Genomic DNA, 21,852 nt, shown 5'->3' on the forward strand with positions numbered 1-21,852 from the left:
CATTAGCCGTGGGGGGGGGAGTGTTAGGTTTAGGGAGCATAGCAGGGTAGGTTTTTTTTGGGGGGGAGGTTAGGGTTAACATGGGATGGTTAAGTTTAGGGTGCGGTAAGGGGGGGTTTAGGCACCACTAAAGGTGCATACACACACCGATTTTTTGAACGATTATCGTTTAATGATATCGTTTAACAATATCGTTCACTTTCTGATCAAACTGAACGATTATTGTTCATGCGCGTTCACGTTTGTAGTTTGGAGTTCAGTCAGACTTGTCAACTCAACGATTTTCATTAAGTTAATATGCAAAAATCGTTTGTAGTTCATAAAAATCGTTCATTACATTTAAATGAACATACTAAATGAACAACTTTAGTAAACGATTTTAGTTCATTTTTTCAAGGTAGAAAATCGTTTACTAAAATCTTTCATTAACTCAATCGTTGTGTGTGTATGCAGCTTAAGAGAGGGGTAGGGATAGGATACTTACCTGCCATGTCGGGATATGGGACTTCATACTCATTCCCGCCGGATCATGCAGTGTGCACGGCGTGCGCAATGTATTATTACATTTGTTGCTGGGTCGCACCGTCATATTGTTTGCACCAAGTCTTACACGGGGTCAGTAACCACCAGCCTGCAGAAGGTTGGAACTTTTACCAGCTAGGACCAATATGTAAGTTCCAAATTTAAATTTAGGCCTTAAAGTTTTGAAATTAAAAGAACAATTTATTTATCTATACTAATATAAAAAGAATGTGTTTGTATCTCTACAACTAGAACACCTCAAATAAAAAAAAAAAAAAGTTGAACAAAGCTGTGGGCAACAGCTAGGCAATTCTAAAAACAAATGGTCTAAACAGAATGATTACCTATAATGGGGAGCCAACCTCGGTCCTCGAGAGCTACTAACATCTCACGTTTTCCAGACCACCTAGCTGGTGCACATGTGTATTCATTACTCACTGACACATTTGAAAAGATCCACAGGAGGAACTAAATATTTCACTGGTGATTCTGTGAGGAGACATGGAAAACATGCACTGTTGGTAGCTCTCGAGGGTCAGGGTTGGCTACCCCTGACCTATAAGCTCCATCAGTATATTCGTCTTGTTGGCTTCATCTACCATTTGATCCCACTGCTCTCACTACTTCCCCCACCTTATTGTGTGGTTTTAAATGCATTTACATAATTCCTATATTTTAAAATATGCATTATGTTTATTTGGTAGACCCTTTATTACAAATTATTTATAACTGGCACACTAAACTTAACTAGATTTTGACCAACACACTGATAGCAAAGTGCTGCTGACTTTGGAAATAAGGTGTAGGATTCACTTGATAGGTAGTGAAATAAGAAGATGTTGCTAATGGTACATTTTCTTGGATACGGGCAGTTGATAATCAGTGGCACAGCGTAAGAGGAATATCTATGCTTGCCTGGTGATGGATATATAATGCTAAGCCTAATATTTGCGATCAATATAAAGCATAGGCTTTTACTCTGCTGTGAGGTTAATACCTAGTCTTAGGCAGCATCTGGTAGCAGGCAACAATGGGGGAGATACAGTATATACTTTCACTTTACATTTGGCAGCATGGCATCGTACACGATATCTTCTGATTGACCGTGCAGCACGGCCAACCAAAAGATATTGCATGCGACTGTAGGAGCATGCAAATCGGGCATACGCACTTAACGTTATCTACTATTTGTCGTTCCGATATTCCCAGAAATTACAAATCGGGCTGATATTGTTTGTATGTACCCAGCCTAAAACCTCCCTTATATCATCATCCCTAAATGAGTGGTATGATTGGGCTGTTTCAAATTATTGCTATTCAGGATATGAGCGTTATAATTCAAGTTTCAGACACAACATTAATATTGTCAAAGTTGTGTGAATTCTCTTATTTGTATGGATGAATTAAACCATAATCTCAACATCATCGATGACCGATTTAACTTTTTGGCAAGGTTATGCACAAAGTACCTTGTGCATACATACTTACCAATCGTCCACCCAATATGTCTGGCCAGTAGAACCAGCTGTATTTTCATTACCGCTGGTTCTTGTGGCCAGCATATGGGTTGGTCTTCTGAAACACAAACAGTTATGAGTTGGGATTGTGTCACACAAGCAGATGTGAAAGATATATTTTTCAGATACAGTATATAGCATGTGCCGTGCAGCATGGCCGATGCAATATATCTGTGAAAGACATCTTTCACAGATATTGTGTGTGCACACTGCCAAATGGGCTGATCGATATATCATTTGTTGGCTGTACAAATGATATATCGCCTAGTGTGCACCCAACATTGCAGTTGCTGTTAGATGCACATTTAATTTAATTGCTTTATGTATATCAACTAGTGTAAAGTTTTTATATTTTATATCTACCTGTGGTACATTGTCTTGTGCTGTTGTAGTGTTTGCGCTATGTCTTTTTAGTGGGGTGCCGCACTTTGATCGTTTTTTGACTGTTAATATGTGCCTTGCCCCGTTTGCAAGTGCTGGCTTGCGCCCTGCATCTGCACTTCCCCGGAGCAAATTGACATTCAAAATCTGGGAGCAGACGGAGTAATGAGCCAGCCCCCAGGAAGTGGGTGGCACACTGTTCAAGTAAGAAGAGGGAGGTCTTTGGTGACCCTGCTGGCATCTGGTGGCCCTCAGTGCCACCCTTACAAGCCGGCAGGCCTGTACTAAACCCTGCTATCGTGGCCTGACTCATTTCAGAGTGCCAGTCTTAGCATGTTCGTCTGCTGTCTCTCCACGGTGCTGCTCATGAACTCTTCTCTCTGCTTGCATGGTTATAATCCTAAATATTCATGTAATACACTGGGCTAGGCTGTACAGATTTTACAGCACTGAGAGCCATGTTAAATTTCACATCCATGCATGCTTACTGCATGAAAACTGTTTAGCAATGAAATGGGCTCCTGTGTGGAATACTATGAATTTTGGGACCTACTGTGTGTCTTGCTATGAATGGGGGGCCCTACTGGGTGGCCTACTATGAATTGGGAGTCCTGCTGTGTGGCAAGCTTTGAATTAGGGGCACTATCTAGTATATTATTAATTGGGTGCAAGAAATGTGGATGGATCTGATGGGCATTGAAGGGGCATGTGGTGTTCCAATTGGGGGAGGAGGGGAAGTTTGAGAACTGTATAGTAGAGCTTGTCCAACACGGATTGATCGGGGGAGGGAAGGTTCTTTTTGAGAGCATATCACATATGCTCTCACCCCCTGCACAGAGCTAGGCAAGCTCTGGAACTAATCCAGAGATGTGGGGATGAGAGAGTATGTCATACATGCCCCCACCCTTGCACAGCAGAGCTCACCTAGTGGGGACCGATCAGAGGTGTGTGTGGGGGGGGTGATGGCTGCACAGTAGCGCTTGACCAGCACAAGGACTGATCTGGAGGTTGGGGTATGTGAGAGAGCAGGTTACATATGCTGTCCCCTTCCTGCACAGTAGAACTTCCTTTCCTGGGACTGATCCAGGTGGTGAGAACATTTCACACAAGCTCCCTCTCTTCTTGCCCAGCAGAGCCAGGAGCAGAATTAGGTGGACAGTGTCCACTGGAAACTTTCCCCCCATATACTAAAATGATTATTGACAAACTAATTGTGAGAAATTAAACATTTGAATTCTCACTGTAGTTGGGCAGTCCGTTCTGAGTGTGTGGGAGCAATCAGATTGTTTACTTCCCCTGCAAGGAATTATTATCATTACAACTAGTTTTCTAGTTGGAACAATGGAGCCGATTCAGAGCCGCTCGCACTATGTTTATGAAAATTGCGTAGGCAGTGCAATCGCACAGCAATGCATTAGCACACCCAGTATTCCCTAAAGAGCGATCACATAGTGTATGCAGACACCCAGCAGCCGGTCTTAAGACGCCCATTTGTGCACGTCATGTCCAGGTAGTGTATGCAACCATTGGATGTGATCGCAGCACTTGAGGTTGACCATACCCAGCTGCGAGCACTTCAGTGTAAAAACAAGCCAGGTGACATGTACTATGATGCTGTCTTTTAATTATGCACACCTCTAAAATGCAGTTGAGATGCTCAGTCACACCTGCGTTTCCACCTCCACCGTTACCACCTACAAAAGGCTTCCCCTGTCACTCACTCTGCTGGGCTGTCTATGCGCAGCGAGCAAACACATTGTGAACTTTCGCTATGGTATGCGCACGCTCACTACGATGCATACACATGTGCACAATGCATACCATCGGCAGCAGCGAGCGTTTGCATCTTGGCGAGCGGGTCTGAATGAGCTCCAATATTCGTTCTATCTTCTTACTACTGGTCAAAAATTTTAGAACACCTCACATTTTTCCAGTTTTTATTGAAATGTTATAGAGGCAGTTAATGCCACTGTATACTCTAAAACAGAGGTTCCCAAATGCGGTCCTCAAGGCACCGCAACAGTTAAGGCTTTAGTCATGTTCATGGATTGAGTTTGGGAACCTATGCTCTAAAATGAAAGCATGAAACAAACAATGGGAGATGAGAGAGAATTCATAGAATAATTTTTCTTAAAATTTTGTCTACATTTTTGACTCCTCAAAATAGTCACTTTTTGCCATATCATTTTTTCTACAATGGAAATCAAATATTGTTCTCAAAGTTCTTCCTAACACTGTTGCAGAAGTTCCCGCAAATGTGTTGCACTTGTAGCTTGTATTGCTTTCACTCATCCATGAGTTCATCCCAAACCAGCTCAGTGGTTAAAGTCTGGAGATTGTGTTAGCCATTTCATGAGTTGAATCCTACCGTCCTGTTCTTTTCTTCGAAGGTAGTACTGATATAGGCCCTGATTCAGACCCACTCGCGAGCGGCTGTCCGCTCGCAAGTGGGTCGATGTTCTGCACTGAGCATGCGCACGACGGAGGGAGCTCCGTCGTGCGCATGCGCCAGACGCGACGAGCGAAGGAAAGTCCTTCGCTCGTTGTGTCTGATCAAAGGGGGCGTGCCGTCGATGTTGATTGACAGCATGCCCCCTTTGGTGGGCGTGCCGGGGGCGTGCCTCCCTGACGGGGGAACGCCTCCCGTCAGAAGCCGGCCCACTGAAATCACTAGTGATGTCAGTGGGAGTGATTTTGGCTCTGATAGAGCCAAAATCACTCCGGAGCTTGCGGTTGAAAACCTCAACCGCAGGCTCCGGCTCGCAGTTTCGATGGTCGCGATGGTCAAGACCATCGCGGCCATCAAACTGCACACTCGTATAGCCTGTGGGTGGTGACCCACAGCTATACGAGCGTCCAGGAGGACGCTCCATTTTCATGGAGGGGGCCCTCATTCAGAGCGTGCGCTCTGCTCAGAGCGTACGGCTCTGAATGAGGGCCATAGTCTCAAAGTATGTTTTGAATCATTATCTTGCTATAGGATGAACCCTTGACCAACGAGGTGATGACCAGAGGTGCTGCATGGCGCTGCAAAATGCTGTGGTAACTTTTTGCTTTTAAGGTGCCAACCACCCTGTGTAAGTCGCTGACTTGGGATCCAGCAAAAGTGCCCCGGACAATCACGTTTCCTCCTACATGCTTGACAGTTAGGGGTAGATTTACTTTCCATCAGGTTTACAATCCGACAATCATCGATTGATTTCAGTGTGGTTTTGCAGTAATTACTATTGGCCTTTGAAATTCATCAGTTAAAGGTGGCTTTGCAAACCTTTTGTTTCACAGGTTTGTTTTCTGAGTGGCTGTTTAAGCCCTGAAGTATCAAAAAGGCACTATTGTGCTATTAAAAGTCACCGCTTAGACGCCACACTCTGTGAAACCATACTTACACCTATACAAAGGCATACAAAAATCCTGTGTGATGAACCACAGATTTAAAATTTTGATTCATCAGTCCATGAGACCTTTCAGTATTTAGTAGTCCACTAGCGGTGCTTTACGGCCCAGGCAAGCCTTTTTTTCATTGCTGCAGAACAACTAAGTTTTTAACCCATTATTTGTTCCCTGAAATTTACATTAGGTTAGTAAAAACAGAAAAATAACCTTTTAACCTCTACCAGTTCACTGCTTACATTTTTACCATTTTAGGGCCATATTCAATTAGCGGCGAAAAGCCGTTTTCGACGATAAAGTATCACTAGTGATGTCATTTCGCCATCCGAAAAGTTTCTTCCGTATTTAATTCCGGAGTCTTTTCGCTGGTGCGGAAACTCAGTGGAATGGAACCGGCGAAAAAGTTTTGCCTATGAATAGGTGTCGAAAAGTGCAGAATTGGGGTTTTGGGATACAAACTTCGGAAAACCCCCCTGCACCCTTGGGACAGTCCCCCACAGGTAAACTGCGTCATACATAGTTTAAAAAACACATTAGATCACCTCAAAAAAGTACTTTCATTTTGAGGGCAAAAAAGTCCAAAGTTGGGGGACAAATTTAAACCTAGCGAAATAGACTCCAGGGGGGTCCCCAAGTATGCCCCAGGTGTTTTTAAGTTTGCAGGTGGTTGTGGCAGGTGTATATTTTACGATTTTTAAAACTTCACTTTAACAACTTTAAAATATGCTTGAACCCATTTTCGTGTATCCCAAATTTGCTGGAACTACTTATTTTCTGCAAAAAAACTGCTAAATACTATTCTTCACCACTTCTGCAAAGACGCTAAATAGCCGCTAGTGAGAGCATTTAAGTACCCAAAATACCTTCAGCAGGCCTATTCGGGGGTATCTAGAGTGATCCCCAATGTCAGTGCATCTTTTGGGGGGTGTCAGGATGATTTCCCCAAATCTGACAGCAATTTGCCGGGTCCCGTTTTCGCCGATTTCTAATTGAATGCGGGGATGCGCGCAATATTTCGCATGGAAAACCAGCGATGTCAGCAAAAAGTCTGGCATGTGAAAAGTACAGGACTTTTCGCATCTACTTGAATATGGCATTTAGGTTATTAACTGAACTTGAATTGCTTAATTTTCAAAACTGGAAAACGGGATGTTCTAAAACTTTTGATTGTTTGTGTATCTGGATGCTGTGGTAGCCCTTTTGGTTCAAGCTGCCAGACACTGCAAGTCTCCTGATCCAACAAACTTGCTACAGACCATCACGCTCTATATTTAACAGCTTAAAAGCTGCCAATCATCGGTCTTCTAAATAAGACAGAAATATCCTCTTCATTTACATTTCTACTTCAGGGTCCATAGGGTATCCACAGGATACCTTGGGGTATAGGTGTGACGTCAGTCGCAGGGCACCAAAGAGTTAAGCTTTAAGCCTCCCAGGATGCACTAGGTCCCCCTCCTATACCCCGCCCCCGGGCCAAGGCACCTCAGTTTAGTTTGGTGCCCGGCCGGCGTCGGGTGCACCTGTCAGAGTGGGGGCTAGAAGAGCCCCTGAAGCTTTCTTCAGTGCAGCTGTGGCTGCACATCTGGATGTACAGCATGGACAGTCAGTCCTGACGTCCATGCTGTCTTCCCTACACCCCCGCTGGTACCAGAACGCCGGTACCGATCCGGGGATGCTGGTGAGCATCTGGGGTCACAGCTAGCGGTGACCCCAGATGTTCCGGACCATGGCCGGATCAAAGGGGGACAAAGGTAAGCAGCGGGGTCCCGCGGTGGGTCCCCGCTGGTCACATGGTCCTAAGTCCCCAGGCAGGGGGCTCCCTGGAGACTGGCTGCAGCGTGGAGCCAGGTACTGAACCTGCGCTTTCCATTACCCGCTGGGACAGCGGACCGCAGCAGAGCGGTAGCGCTGCGGCGTCCCAGGGGTTAAATGCATGCCAGGGGAGCGCGGCTTCCCTGTCTCACAGCCGGCGCCTCCCCCGCTGCACACAGCCCTCTCTGCACTGTGCTGACTGGTCCTGTGTCAGCGCTCCTCCCCCAGGCCAGCTTCTCTCTGCTACTCGGCGGCCATCTTCTCTGCAACGCATGGTGAACGCTGCTGGAAGTCTGGAAGGAAGCATCGTGGTCTGGGTCCCCCCGCATACCTCTCCTCCGCTGTGGCTCAGGTCTGTGTATGCAGCGCTGTGTCCTACCAGGCCCTGTGTCTGTGTAGTTGAGTGATCAGCGCTGTTAGTGCAGGAATTGTTATTTCTCTGCATTGTATGTGACTGTGCTAGCGCTGCCTGTAACTTTTCTTCTCTAAACTGTCAGCTTTATTACTGTCCCTGTTCTTTCTGCTAAAGCCCTTGCGGTGCGGTGCTGCAGGGTGGTCTCTCGCCTATTTAATACTTAATTGGTGAGAGAGGTCACATACGTGGTGCCATCATGTCTGAAAGTGATTTTCCCCTCCGGCTACAGTGTACCACGTGCAAAGTACCGTTAGCGGAGGGGGAGGGTAGCGCGGAGGGCCTTTGCCGGCAGTGTTTGTCCATGGCGCGGCCTATTACGGTTACAGCATCGGTACAGGAGCCGCCCTGGGCTTGTTTCGCTCAGGCGTTAACAGCTTTAGTGGGCCAGTTAGCTCCGCAGCCCGCGTTTACTCCGATGGGTTTGTCCCAGCAGTCTGTGGTGTCGTCACCCATGCAGGGGTTCCCACGACAATTGGTGGTACCCCACAGTCTCCCTATTTCCCCGCTCCCGGGTTCTCAGGAGCCAGCGTGGGTTAACTCCCTGACGAGTTCTGTACAGCACTTGTCGGATGTGTTGCAAGGGGAGTCTGTGATGCGGCCTCATAAAAGGCCGGTGGCGTCTCTGTCCGCTCCTTATGAGGATAACGAATGGACGTCTGATGATGGGGAGATTCTGGATCCTTACGATCAGGAACCTCTCCATACTAAGGACGCTGATGCTAAGTCCAAAGTATATATTCCTGGACTTATTCGGGCAGTCCGCACAGCCTTGGTGATTGAGGACGAAGTTCCCCCAGCGGCTAAATCTAAGTATGCCTTTTTCAAAGATGTGAAGGGCGATGCCACAGTCTTTCCTCTTTCGGGTCAGTTGGTGGACCATTTAGAGGAGGCGTGGAAACAACCTGGCAAAAGATACCAGCCGCAGAGACGCCTGGCGGTGGCTTATCCGTTCGCGGATAATTATTTTGCTAAGTGGGAATCCCCTCCACAGGTGGATTCTCACGTGACCCGTCTTGTCCGTAGTGCCACATTGCCGATGCCATCCATGTCCTCCCTTAAGGATGCTACGGACCGCAAGGTAGAAATCTGCCTGAAGTCCGCTTATTCCCTTGCAGGGGGGGCAGCACGGCCGGCTATGGCCATTTGCTGGGTTGCCAGAGCGATGGAGCGCTGGGCGGATTCATTAGAGGCTTCTTTTGAATCCGACTGTCCGGCCGAACAGGCGGAGTTGATTGGCAATCTCCGTGATTCGGCCACCTACATCAACGAGGCGGCTCTAGACATTAGTACTCTGGTGTCTAGAATTTCTTCAGCAGCGGTAGCTGCTCGTCGCACCTTGTGGCTGCGATCCTGGAAGGCGGACGCAGATTCCAAGAAAGGTCTGGAAGCGTTGCCGTTTACCAGAGAAGCTCTCTTCGGTCCGGATCTGGATAAGCTTGTGGCCACGCTGGCGGCAGCCAAATCTGCTTGTCTCCCGTCGGCCGCTGCTCCTTCTGGTTCTGGACCATCGTCCTTTCGGTCATCTAGGGCCCAGGGCAGGCCCAAACCACAGTCGTTTCCTCGACAGGCTGGCCCTAAGAAATCGGTCAAGCCCAGGAAACAGGCATGGAGTACCAGACGTCCGGCCCCCAAGCCAGATGACAAGCCTGCGGCCTGACGGTCCGGGTCTCTCCTTGGGGGATCCCAGGGTGGGAGGCCGCCTGCTGCAGTTCTCCCGGTGTTGGTCGTTCACTACGACAGACACTTGGGTTCTGGAGGTGGTCTCCCACGGGTACGCCCTCTCCTTCCGGCACAGACCCCCGGCTCGATTCTTCACCACGGGTCTACCATCAGACCGGAACAAGGCTACGGAGCTGCGGAAGGTATTGCACACTGCTCCAGGCTGGAGTTATAGTGCCTGTTCCATTCTCCCAGAGGGGCCAGGGTTTCTATTCAAATCTATTTTTGGTACAGAAACCCAATGGGTCATATCGTCCGATTCTCAACCTCAAAGCACTCAACAAGTCTTTGCGGGTCCCGAAGTTTCGGATGGAGACCCTACGGTCCATCATTCTGGCGCTGGAACCTGGGGACTACATGGTGTCATTGGACATACAGGACGCTTACCTGCATGTCCCTATTCTTTTGCACCATCAAGAGTTCCTTCGGTTTGCAATCCGCAGCGACCACTTCCAGTTTCGGGCGTTACCTTTTGGCCTGGCGACAGCACCACGTGTTTTCGCCAAGGTGATGGCGGTCATGGCGGCTTCTCTGCGGCTGCAAGGAGTCCGCATGTTGCCGTACTTGGACGACCTGTTATTGGTGGCAGGATCTCCAGAGCTCCTGTTACACCACTTGGACCTGACCATTGCACTGCTGCAACGGCACGGCTGGCTAATCAACTGGCAGAAGTCCACTCTAATCCCGTCTCAGAGGATTCTGCATCTTGGAGCCTTATTGGACTCGGGACAGCAAAGGATCTTCATGACGGAGGACAAGATCTCTGCTTTACAGTCAAGGGTGCGCAGTTGTCTGCACAGCCGCCGGGTGTCCCTACACTCGGCGATGAGGTTACTGGGCTCCATGGTTTCGGTGTTCGACATGGTGGAATACGCCCAGTTTCACTCCAGACCTCTGCAGCACCTGATCCTGTCCAAGTGGAACGGGCTGCCTCAGTCTCTGAAGTTCCAGACGATTGTGCTCACCCCGGAGGTTCGCCTGTCCCTTGCGTGGTGGTTACAGACGACCCACCTCAACAAGGGACGTCCGTTCTGGGTTCCAAATTGGGTCCTGTTGACAACGGACGCCAGTCTTCGGGGCTGGGGAGCAGTTTCGGGTCCACACTTGTTCCAGGGCAGGTGGACGCCGACAGAAGCGGAGCTTCCAATAAATATCTTGGAACTCCGTGCGGTCTTCAATGCACTCCTGCAGGCACAGCGGTTTCTCCAGGGTCACCCGGTGCAGGTCCAGTCGGACAACGCTACCACCGTGGCCTACATAAACAGGCAAGGAGGAACTCACAGTCGGGCGGCTCTCGTAGAGGTCTCTCAGATCCTGGTTTGGGCGGAGTGCAATCTTCCGGCCATATCAGCGGTCTTCATCCCGGGAGTGCTAAATTGGGAGGCGGACTTTCTAAGTCGCCAGGACGTTCATCCAGGGGAATGGTCCCTGCACCCGGACGTTTTTCAACTACTGGTGGACAGGTGGGGTCTTCCAGAAATCGACCTCATGGCGTCCCGGCACAACAACAAGTTGCCGGTGTACGGGTCTCGCACAAGAGACGAAGGGGCGTCTCTGGTGGATGCTCTGTCCGTCCGGTGGACGTTCCGGTTCGCATACCTGTTCCCTCCGGTCTCCCTTCTTCCACGGGTAATCCGGAAATTCAAACAGGAAGGAGGGACGCTCCTGTTGATAGCTCCCGTGTGGCCCAGACGGCACTGGTTCTCAGACCTTCAGGGTCTGTCCGTGGACAGTCCTCTGCGGTTGCCGCTACGACCGGACCTTCTGTCTCAGGGTCCTTGTCTTCACCCGGACCTGACTCGGCTGTCTTTGACGGCGTGGCTGTTGAGACGGCCATGCTGAGGTCCCGGGGGTTTTCCAGCTCTGTGGTGCGTACCATGTTACGAGCTCGGAAACCGTCTTCCGCGAGGATATACCATCGCGTGTGGCATACGTTCTTCCAGTGGTGTCGACCGAGAGGTTATGCACCGCGGGAGTTTCGTCTGTCTCGGATTCTCGCCTTCCTGCAAGCGGGACTAGATCATGGGCTTCGCCTTGTTTCTTTGAAGGTACAGGTTTCGGCCCTATCTGTCTGGTTTCACCGTAGGATTGCTACAATCCCGGATGTGCGCACCTTTATGCAAGGTGTTCTCCGTATTCAGCCGCCCTTTGTTCCACCTGTGGCACCTTGGGATTTGGCTGTGGTCCTGAGGGCTCTCCAAGGACTGCCGTTTGAACCACTGGGCTCAGTGGATATTAAATAGCTAACAGCTAAGACTGTTTTCCTTCTGGCCATTGCTTCGGCCAGACGTGTTTCTGAGTTAGGGGCTCTTTCTTGTAGACCCCCTTTCTTGGTTTTTCATGGGAACAGGGCAGTGCTCCGCACTTGGCCCGAGTTTCTTCCCAAAGTTGTTTCCCAGTTTCATGTTAACGAGGAAATAGTTGTTCCGGCCTTTAACTCACCGGGTCTTTCCGTGGGTGAGGCCTCTTTGGATGTTGTGCGGGCCTTAAGGACTTATGTTGACCGCACTTCTTCGTTTAGGAAGTCGGACGCTTTGTTTGTCCTCTATGGCTTCCGTAAAAACGGTTGGCCTGCTTCAAAGCAAACTTTGGCAGCCTGGATCCGTATGGCTATTTCTGAAGCTTATCTTCATGAAGGCCTACCGGTCCCTCCTTCTCTGAAGGCTCATTCCACTAGGTCTGTGGGTCCTTCGTGGGCAGCTCGACGTGGTGCCTCGGCAGTTCAGATCTGCAAGGCTGCTACGTGGTCTTCTGTCCATACCTTCGTGAGGTATTACAGGTTTGACACCTTCGCCTCTCAGGATGCTTCCTTCGGGCGGCGGATTCTCCTTTCTGCACAGGAGCGTCCCCACCCTTAAAGGATACTGCTTTGGGACATCCCCAAGGTATCCTGTGGATACCCTATGGACCCTGAAGTAGAAAATATGAGATATGGTAAGAACTTACCCTTGTTATCTCTATTTCTACGAAGTCCATAGGGTTCCACAGGACTCCCGCCCTGTCGCACCTGTGCTGCAGATGGGCTTTGCTCTGGTCACCGGTTTTCCGTCTCCCTCTGGTGAGAATGTGATTCTTGTATGTGTCCAGATCTTTGTTCTCTCTCTTCCTTCTCCTCCTCCGGCCTATGGCTTGGTAACTAACTGAGGTGCCTTGGCCCGGGGGCGGGGTATAGGAGGGGGACCTAGTGCATCCTGGGAGGCTGAAAGCTTAACTCTTTGGTGCCCTGCGACTGACGTCACACCTATACCCCAAGGTATCCTGTGGAACCCTATGGAGTTCGTAGAAATAGAGATAACAAGGGTAAGTTCTTACCATATCTCATATTATCATAGAGTGAAGGAAAAAAAGAAAAACAGACAGGGGTAAATTTACTAAAGGTCAGTATGCCATCAGTTTAAAAACTGACGGAAACTGACTGCTAACAATGGCATATTTCTATGCCAACATCCCTGGATTGGCTAAGAGCGTCCAGCTTTTAGCCAATCAGTGCTTTCACCTAGACTCCTATGACAGTGACCCATGTGGGAACTGTCATTGCGGGAAGCACTGTACATACAGGGCATATCCGTGGAAAATGGTCGCAGTGTTTTTTTTTTAATTTAATCTCTTTATGAAAGTGGAAGACAAATATAAGAGACAATCAGGATCATATACAACATACATAGTTGAGATATAATAAAAATCAAATGTTACAGGTTGTGGTATAGAGATGCACTCAAAATTAGCCAACCACTTTTATTTATACTTTTTTGTTGCATCATATAAAACGTACAATATTATAACAGCATAAAGAGGGAGATTTGGGGGAGGAATAAGAGGCAGTTACCACTGCAAATTATGACAAATAAGACGTGAATAAATTATTACATTGTAAAAGGCCTATATCCTACGAAAGGATCATCAAGTATTATATGTTAACGGGGATTTGCCTGTGAATGTAGAGGTACCTGGGGTTCCAGATGTCATGAAATGTATCCACGGTGCCATGGAGCAGGATGGTAATGTACTCCACATTTTATTAATTAGTGCTTGTAAGGAAGGGGCGGTAGGTAGTATCAAATGTATGGCAATGAGAAGTTTGGCTGTGTTAAATGGCATGGGATTGTTATGTCGGCGGCTGTTTAGCGCCGGTTCAAATCCCGGCAAGGCTAGGTCAGCAGGACGGAATCCTGATTGCGGAGGTAAGTAACCCTGGCTCCTCCCCCTAACCCTCCCTTTGGGGTGCCTGGCCCTATCCTCCATGCCCCCCCCGCCACCAGTGCTGTCAGGGTTCAGCCTAGGATCGGCCTCTTTCACCTCCTTGCCGGCTTCCCCTGACTTCCTTGCGGTCAGACGTCTGGTGCAGTGATGGATGTGGGGATGAGTATTCTGCCTTTGGTGCTTTTTGCGAGATTCCATGGTCGGCTGTGTGTGCTGGGGATCGGAGTTCCCATCATGGGTGCCGCCATGACAGTTCCTCTCATGTGACAGTACTCCTAACCTATGGTAGCTTGATTTCAGTCAGCTGATGCTGTGCTCCAGTAATCTGCTACCCCTGGGTATAAATCCGCCTCCAGAACTCCAGGAAGTTGCTGTTCAACTTCTTCTCTGTTCCAGTGATACCAGCGTTGCTCTGTGCTAATCTGTCAGAGAGTTACTTCAGCCTGTTCACAGTTCTCCAGTTTCCAGTATTAGTTCCCAAGCTATTCATAGTCTGAGAGTAGTTCTCTCCCAGTATCCAGACTGTTTTGTTTTCTATGTCTGTGTGTCTTTGTATATGTGCTGCTAGTATTGCAGCTTCCTTGTGTCACTGAGGTGTCAGATTACCTGCTGGTATTAATTAGCTCACAGCTGGACCTCCCAGCACACGTCTGTGTCAATCTGCCCTGTGTCTTGTCAGTGCAAATCTGCACTTGCATTTAGCACTCTCCTAGTGTATGCCTGACTTCTCTTTGCGTCTTGTCTGTGCAGCCAGCACCTACATTTATAGTACCCCAGTATATGTCTGTGTTCTTTGCGCAGTGTCTTGTCTCTGCCAATCATTTTCAGCATTCCCATATATTCCCTGGGTCCACTCTGCTCTTGTCTGTGCAATCTCCAGTATATGTCTGTGTTCTTTGCCCAGTGTCTTGTCTCTGGTAATCAGCTCCAATCATTTCTAGCATTCCCATATATTCCCTGAGTCCACTCTGCTCTTGCCTTTGCAATCCCCAGTATATGTCTGTGTTTTTCTGCATATTTGACTGTTTCTAGTCCATGCCTGTGTTATAGCATTCAGTTCCATTTCCAGAGTTAATTCATTCCATTCACCTCCAGTGCTATTGTATTCATTATAGTTTCCGGTCTTCTGCCATTCCCAGGTACCTGTCCAGAGGGCCGCGACCTGCTCACTTGGTGCAGCTGAAAACCAAATCCCAATTGAAGGGGTCACTGGAGAAAACCACCAAGTGAGTTAGACTCCGCGCCTCTGGGCAGGTCTAGCCAAACCTGGGTTTGGCCGCAACTAGGAGACCTAGTCTAGTCACTCCCCTAGTCACCCGAACCCCTCGGCTCACCGTCCTTCACAGAGGAATTCTTGCACTGGATCGTGACAAGTGCCTAACCTCCCCTCAGTGCCAAAACCTAAGCCCCCTCCCCACGCACTAAACCTAACCCAGGGGTTAGGTTTAGTGAACCTAACCCCCCCTAGCCTAACCCTAACCTTCCCCAGGGGTGTGCCTAACACTAAGTCCCCCCGGGATGCCGTACACCTAAACCCCCCCCATCCCCGGGCTGAATACTTACCCCATCTGCGACGATCGGGATGGCAGGGGTCGGGGTTCCGGGCATCAGGATTATGACAGGCGTCAGTATCTTGACGCCTGTTACGAATCCCTAGCCGGCATTCTGCCGTCGGGATTGTCACATAACTACATCCCAAATAAATGTCTATGTAGTTTATTCAAGGGCTTAGAAACCCCCTTCAGAGGTTTGCATAGCAGAAATGTATGGGGTCTTTAGGAGAAGACAGACTGAGCACCTTGCTGATGAGGGAAAGAACTTTGGGCTTGATTCAGCAAGGAATGCATGGAGGTGGACGCACGCAATCGGCCCCTGTGAAAATATGCTGATGAATGCATACGCACTGCAATCGCAGCAGAATAAGCAGACGCCCAGCACTACATAATACCACCCACTTCTCTTTACTTGCGTCCTCTATACCTGGCAAGACAGCAGAAACATTAGTAACATAGAGAAACATCGGACCCATACGCACAATAGTAGTTGACCTGACCCTCCCGCAGACATGGCGAGACTTCCTGTGTGCAACTAGACCTCAGGCTGCATTCGTCACCGCAAGGGCTTAATTATGCATTCCCCTGAAATGCCATCCAAACGTACAGGCACCCCTGCATTTGCTTGACCACCCACAAATGGCACTTTGCTCTGTGTCTGCGTAGCCTCTGCAAACGCAGTTCCCATGGCAATAGCAAGTTTGCGTACTGCGATGCTTACGCATGCAAAATAATCGACCGATTTGCGTGTGTCGGCATCCATGCGTTCCTTGCTGAATCAGGCCCTTTGTTCCAGTCAAATGAAATTGAGAGACAGTCTCACCAAACTTGCAAAAATGTACCTGTGCCCACATTGTCTCCAGCACAAGTCTGTGGATGTTGGGAAATATGGTGGAGCCTTTTAGGAACCCCATATACGAATGCATATAAACTTTATAGGAGTTTTCTTTAAGGTTGGTGTTGATAGACTTTTTGGACACCCAGTCTAATATTTGACCAATCCTCTTCAGCCATTATTTCCAGATCATTTTCCCAAGCCTGTTCAAAGGGTTCTTTATATTCAGTAGGTGGAGTGGCCAGAAGGGAGTATAAGATGAATATGGCATCTCTGCGACCCGGGTTGTGACACTTATATGGACTGGATTTTCTAAGTTTGCCGGACTGACTTATTTGTTTTACCAAGATCCGTGGACTGCTACATGGAGTAGGGGACCCTGCACATCCAAGAAGTAGGTAAGTATGAAGTGTGAGTGTGTTTAATACAGGGTTAACACATTTGGTCTCTGTCTTGTCATTTTAATATTTTTTTAACTGTGGGCCAACAGGTGTCAGCAGGTCCATAATGTCAGGGCATGCTGGCACTTGTGGTTCTACAAGTGCCGGCATGCCAGGGCAAGCTGGCCTGTTGTCCCATTGTAAAGAACAATATTTATATTTTACACAATTAACCCTACATCCATCACCACCAGGAATGTGAAGGGGAGCCCTGAGCTTTCAGTCTGGGGCTGGCAGATCCTTGGGAAGGGTGACCTATTTTATATTTGGGTCCCCACTTTTTGTGGATTTCCAGCCCTGGGCTGACCAGTTTTGGGGCTGAATTTACATTATGACAGGGGACCACATACTGTGTGACTCTCTTCTATAGTGTAAGCTCGGTGCTGGTTATAGGAAAATGGGTTGCCCCATGCCGGGATTTTCCCCTTATTTTGCTGTACCAAAAACAGGTTGAAAGGTTGAGGGATGATTATGGGTCTACGGGGGGGAAGGACCTCACACTTTTTTTTGTTTTTTCTTCAGTGTGGTCTGTGAAGTGCTTCTCCCAAACTCGCATACCACAGACGTGTATTATTTGGGCATCTTTTTCGGTCAGTTTACAAACTGACCGATAGTGAATCTGGGTTCTTCTATAGTCTTCTATATAAAACTATCTGTTGCATGCCCAATGTTCTAAAGTATTCTAAACAGTGCGTGTTTTAGAATCCTGTCAGGTTTGGCTTTAGTAAATTTGCAGTTTTGCTCGTTTTCACATTTTTTTGTTTAGAAAAATGTGTATGTATATGTATGTATGTGTGTATATATATATATATATATAATGTATGTATACATGTATGTATGATGGTTTTAGGGTGGCACACAAATTAACACCCCAAATGTTTTTTATGTGCAATAAGCGTAATATAAAACCTGAATCCAGGTGTGCAAAAAGTAAAACAAGTAAAAACACAAAAGTCCATCTGGTAAAGATGGCAGCGGTCTTTCCGTATGTCCTTGTGGAAGTGGTATGAATGTGATCTGCAAATTGGAAAGAACATGCGCCTGATAGTGGTGCGCACATTCATTTTTGAGCACGTGCACCTTACTTTTGAATTTACCACAGTATCAGGCGCATGTTCTTTCCAACCCCCCTTTATATATATAGATATAGATATATATATATATATATATATATATATATATATATATATACACACACACACACATATAGTCAGGTGCATAAATATTGGGACATTGACAGAATTTTCATACTTTGGCCTCTATTCACCACCACAATGGCTTTGAAATGAAACAAACAGGATGTGCTTTAACTGCAGACTTTAAGATTTCATTTGAGGGTAATTACATCCAAATCAGGTAAACGGTGTAGGAATTAACAACGGTTTCTATATGTGCCTCCCACTTTTTAAGGGGCCAAAAGTAATGGGACAAACTAAACAATCCTAAATCTAACTTTCACTTTTTAATACTTTGTTGCAAATCCTTTGCAGGCAATTACAGCCTGAAGTCTGGAATGCATAGACATCACCAGATGCTGGGTTTCATCCCTGGTGATGCTCTGCCAGGCCTCTACTGCAAATGTCTTCAGTTCCTGCTTGTTCTTGGGCAGGGCCGCAACTAGGGGGGGGGGCCGAGGGGTCATGTGCACCGGGCGCCATCCTGCAGCGGCACCGGCCACACACTTTTCTGTGCCGGAGGTCTGCAGATAGAGACTTTCGGCTGGTGCGCGCCGAAATCGGTGGAAGATCCCGCCCGCCCTCCTGCTGCCGGAAGGTAGGGTAAGCGCTCAGGGGGGGCGGAGAGGGGCGGCAGTGCTGCACTGGGCGCACTGCCATCTAGCTACGGCGCTGTCTTGGGGCATTTTCCCTTCAGTTTTGTCTTCATCAAGTGAAATGCATGCTCAATCGGATTCAGGTCAGGGGATTGACTTGGCCATTGCATAACATTCCACTTTTTAGCCTTAAACTCTTTGGTTGTTTTTGCAGTATGCTTCGGGTCTTTGTCCTTCTGCATTGTGTAGCGCCGTCCAATGAGTTTTGAAGCATTTGACTGAATATGAGCATATAATATTGCCCGAAACACTTCAGAATTAATTCTGCTGCTTTTGTCAGCAGTCGCATCATCAATAAATACAAGGGAACCAGTTCCATTGGCAGTCATACATGCCCACGCCATGACACTACCACCACCATGCTTCACTGATGGCATGGTATGTTTTGGATCATGAGCAGTTCCTTTCCTTCTCCAAACTCTTCTCTTCCCATCACTCTGGTACAAGTTGATCTTTGTCTCATCTGTCCATAGGATGTTGTTCCAGAACTGTAATGGCTTTTTTAGATGTTGTTTGGCAAACTCTAATCTGGTCTTCCTGTTTTTGTGGCTCACCAATGGTTTACATCTTGTTATGAACCCTCTATATTCACTCTTGTGAAGTCTTCTCTTGATTGATGACTTTGACACATATACACCTACCTCCTGGGGAGTGTTCTTGATTTGGCCAACTGTTGTGAAGGGGTTTTTCTTCACCAGGGAAATAATTCTTCTGTCATCCACCACAGTTGTTTCCGTGGTCTTCCGGGTCTTTTGGTGTTGCTGAGCTCTCCGGTGCGTTCTTTCTTTTTAAGGATGTTCCAAACAGTTGATTTGGCCACACCTAATGTTTTTGCTATCTCTCTGATGGGTTTGTTTTGATTTTTCAGCCTAATGATGGCTTGCTTCACTGATAGTGACAATATCTTTGGATGTCATATTGAGAGTCGACAGCAACTGATTCCAAATGCAAATGTCACACCTAGAATCAACTCCAGACCTTTTACCTGCTTAATTGATAATGAAATAATGAGGAAATAGCCCCCACACCTGTCCATGAAATAGCTTTTGAGTTGATAGTCCCATTACTTTTGGCCCCTTAAAAAGTGGGAGGCACATATAGAAACCGTTGTAATTCCTACACCGTTCACCTGATTTGGATGTAATTACCCTCAAATTAAATCTGAAAGTCTGCAGTTAAAGCACATTTGTTTCATTTCAAATCCATTGTGGTGGTGAATAGAGGCCAAAATATGACAATTCTGTCAATGTCCCAATATTTATGTACATATGTGTGTGTATGTATGTGTATATATATATATATATATATATATATACACACACTACCGTTCAAAAGTTTGGGGTCACTTAGAAATGTCTTTATTTTTGAAAGAACAGAACTGTTTTAAATTAATCAGAAATACACTCTATACATTGTTAATGTGGTAAATGACTATACTAGCTGCAAACATCTGTTTTTTAAAGGAATATCTACATAGGTGTATAGAGGCCCATTTCCAACAACCATCAGTCCAGTGTTCTAATGGTACATTGTGTTTGCTAAGCGTGTTAGAAGACTAATGGATGATTTGAAAACCCTTGTGCAATTATGCTAACACAGCTGAAAACGGGTTTGCTCGTTAGAGAAGCTATAAAACTGGCCTTCCTTTGGGCTAGTTGAGTACCTGGAGCATCACATTTGTGGGTTCGATTATACTCCAAATGGCCAGAAAAAGAGAACTTTCATGTGAAACTCGACATTCTATTCTTGTTCTTAGAAATGAAGGCTGTACCATGCTAGAAGTTGCCAAGAAACTGAACATTTCCTAAAACGGTATGTACTACTCCCTTCAGAGAACACCACAAACAGGCTCTAATCAGAGTAGAAAGAGAAGTGAGAGGCCCCAGGGCACAACTGCAAGAAGACAAGTACATTAGAGTCTCTAGTTTGAGAATTAGATGCCTCACAAGTCCTCAACTGGCAGCTTCATTAAATGGTACCCGCAAAACACCAGTGTCAATGTCTACAGTGAAGAGGTGACTCCAGGATGCTGGCCTTCTAGGCAGAGTGGCAAAGAAAAAGATATCTTAGACTGGCCAATAAAAGGAAAAGATTAATATGGGCAAAAGAACACAGACATTGGACAGAGGAAGATTGGATAAAAGTGTTATGGACAGACGAATCGAAGTTTGAGGTGTTTGGATCACACAGAAGAACAATTGTGAGACGCAGAACAAGTGAAAAGATGCCGGAAGAGTGCCTGACGCCACTTGTCAAGCATGGTGGAGGTAATGTGATGGTCTTGGGGCTGCTTTGGTGCTGGTAAGGTGGGAGATTTGTACAAGGGATTTTGAATAAGGAAGGCTATCACTCCATTTTGCAATGCCATGCCATACCCTATGGATAGTGCTTGATTAGAGGCAATTTCCACCTCCAACAGGACAATGACCCAAAGCACACCTCCAAATTATCCAAGAACTATTTTGGGAAGAAGCAGGCAGCTGGTATTCTGTCTGTAAAGGAGTGGCCAGCGCAGTCACCAGATCTCAACCCCATTGAGCTGTTGTGGGAGCAGCTTGACCATATGGTACGCAAGAAGTGCCCATCAAGCCAATCCAACTTGTGGGAGGTGCTTCAGGAAGCGTGGGGTGAAATTTCTTCAGATTGCCTCAACAAATTAACAGCTAGAATGCCAAAGGTGTGCAATGCTGTAATTGCTGCAAAAGGAACATTCTTTGATGAAAGCAAATTTTGAAAGACAAAATTATTTCAACTAAAAATCATTATTTCCAACCTTGCCAATGTCTTGGCTATATATTCTATTAATTTTGCAACCCTTGATAAATAAAAGTCAGTTTTCATGAAAAACATGAAATTGGGTGACCCCAAACCTTTGAACGGTTTTGTGTGTGTGTATAATTTTATATATATATATACACACACACACACACACACACACACACACACACACACACACACACACACACACACCTAATAGTGTAGTTAAATCAATAAACTGGAGTGACACTCAAAAGAATATAAATAAAGTCTTTGAGATCAGTAAAGTGGGGTTCCCAGCAAGTATTTGATGTCATTGATTAGTCCTATATATGTCTTCCCTTTTACTAGATGGACTACTGATTTTACTTTTAGAGTCACAAGGCCTCATTCTGAGATTGTACACAATCAGCGCGCAATACCAATGTTCACGTAGTTGAGCAATTACGAGGGTTGTCCAAAAAGTAATGCCTAAATGCT

The sequence above is a fragment of the Taudactylus pleione genome, unplaced genomic scaffold (genome assembly GCF_031769625.1).
Source record: "Taudactylus pleione unplaced genomic scaffold, aTauple2 ptg000207l, whole genome shotgun sequence".
In the NCBI taxonomy this organism is placed as follows: domain Eukaryota; kingdom Metazoa; phylum Chordata; class Amphibia; order Anura; family Myobatrachidae; genus Taudactylus; species Taudactylus pleione.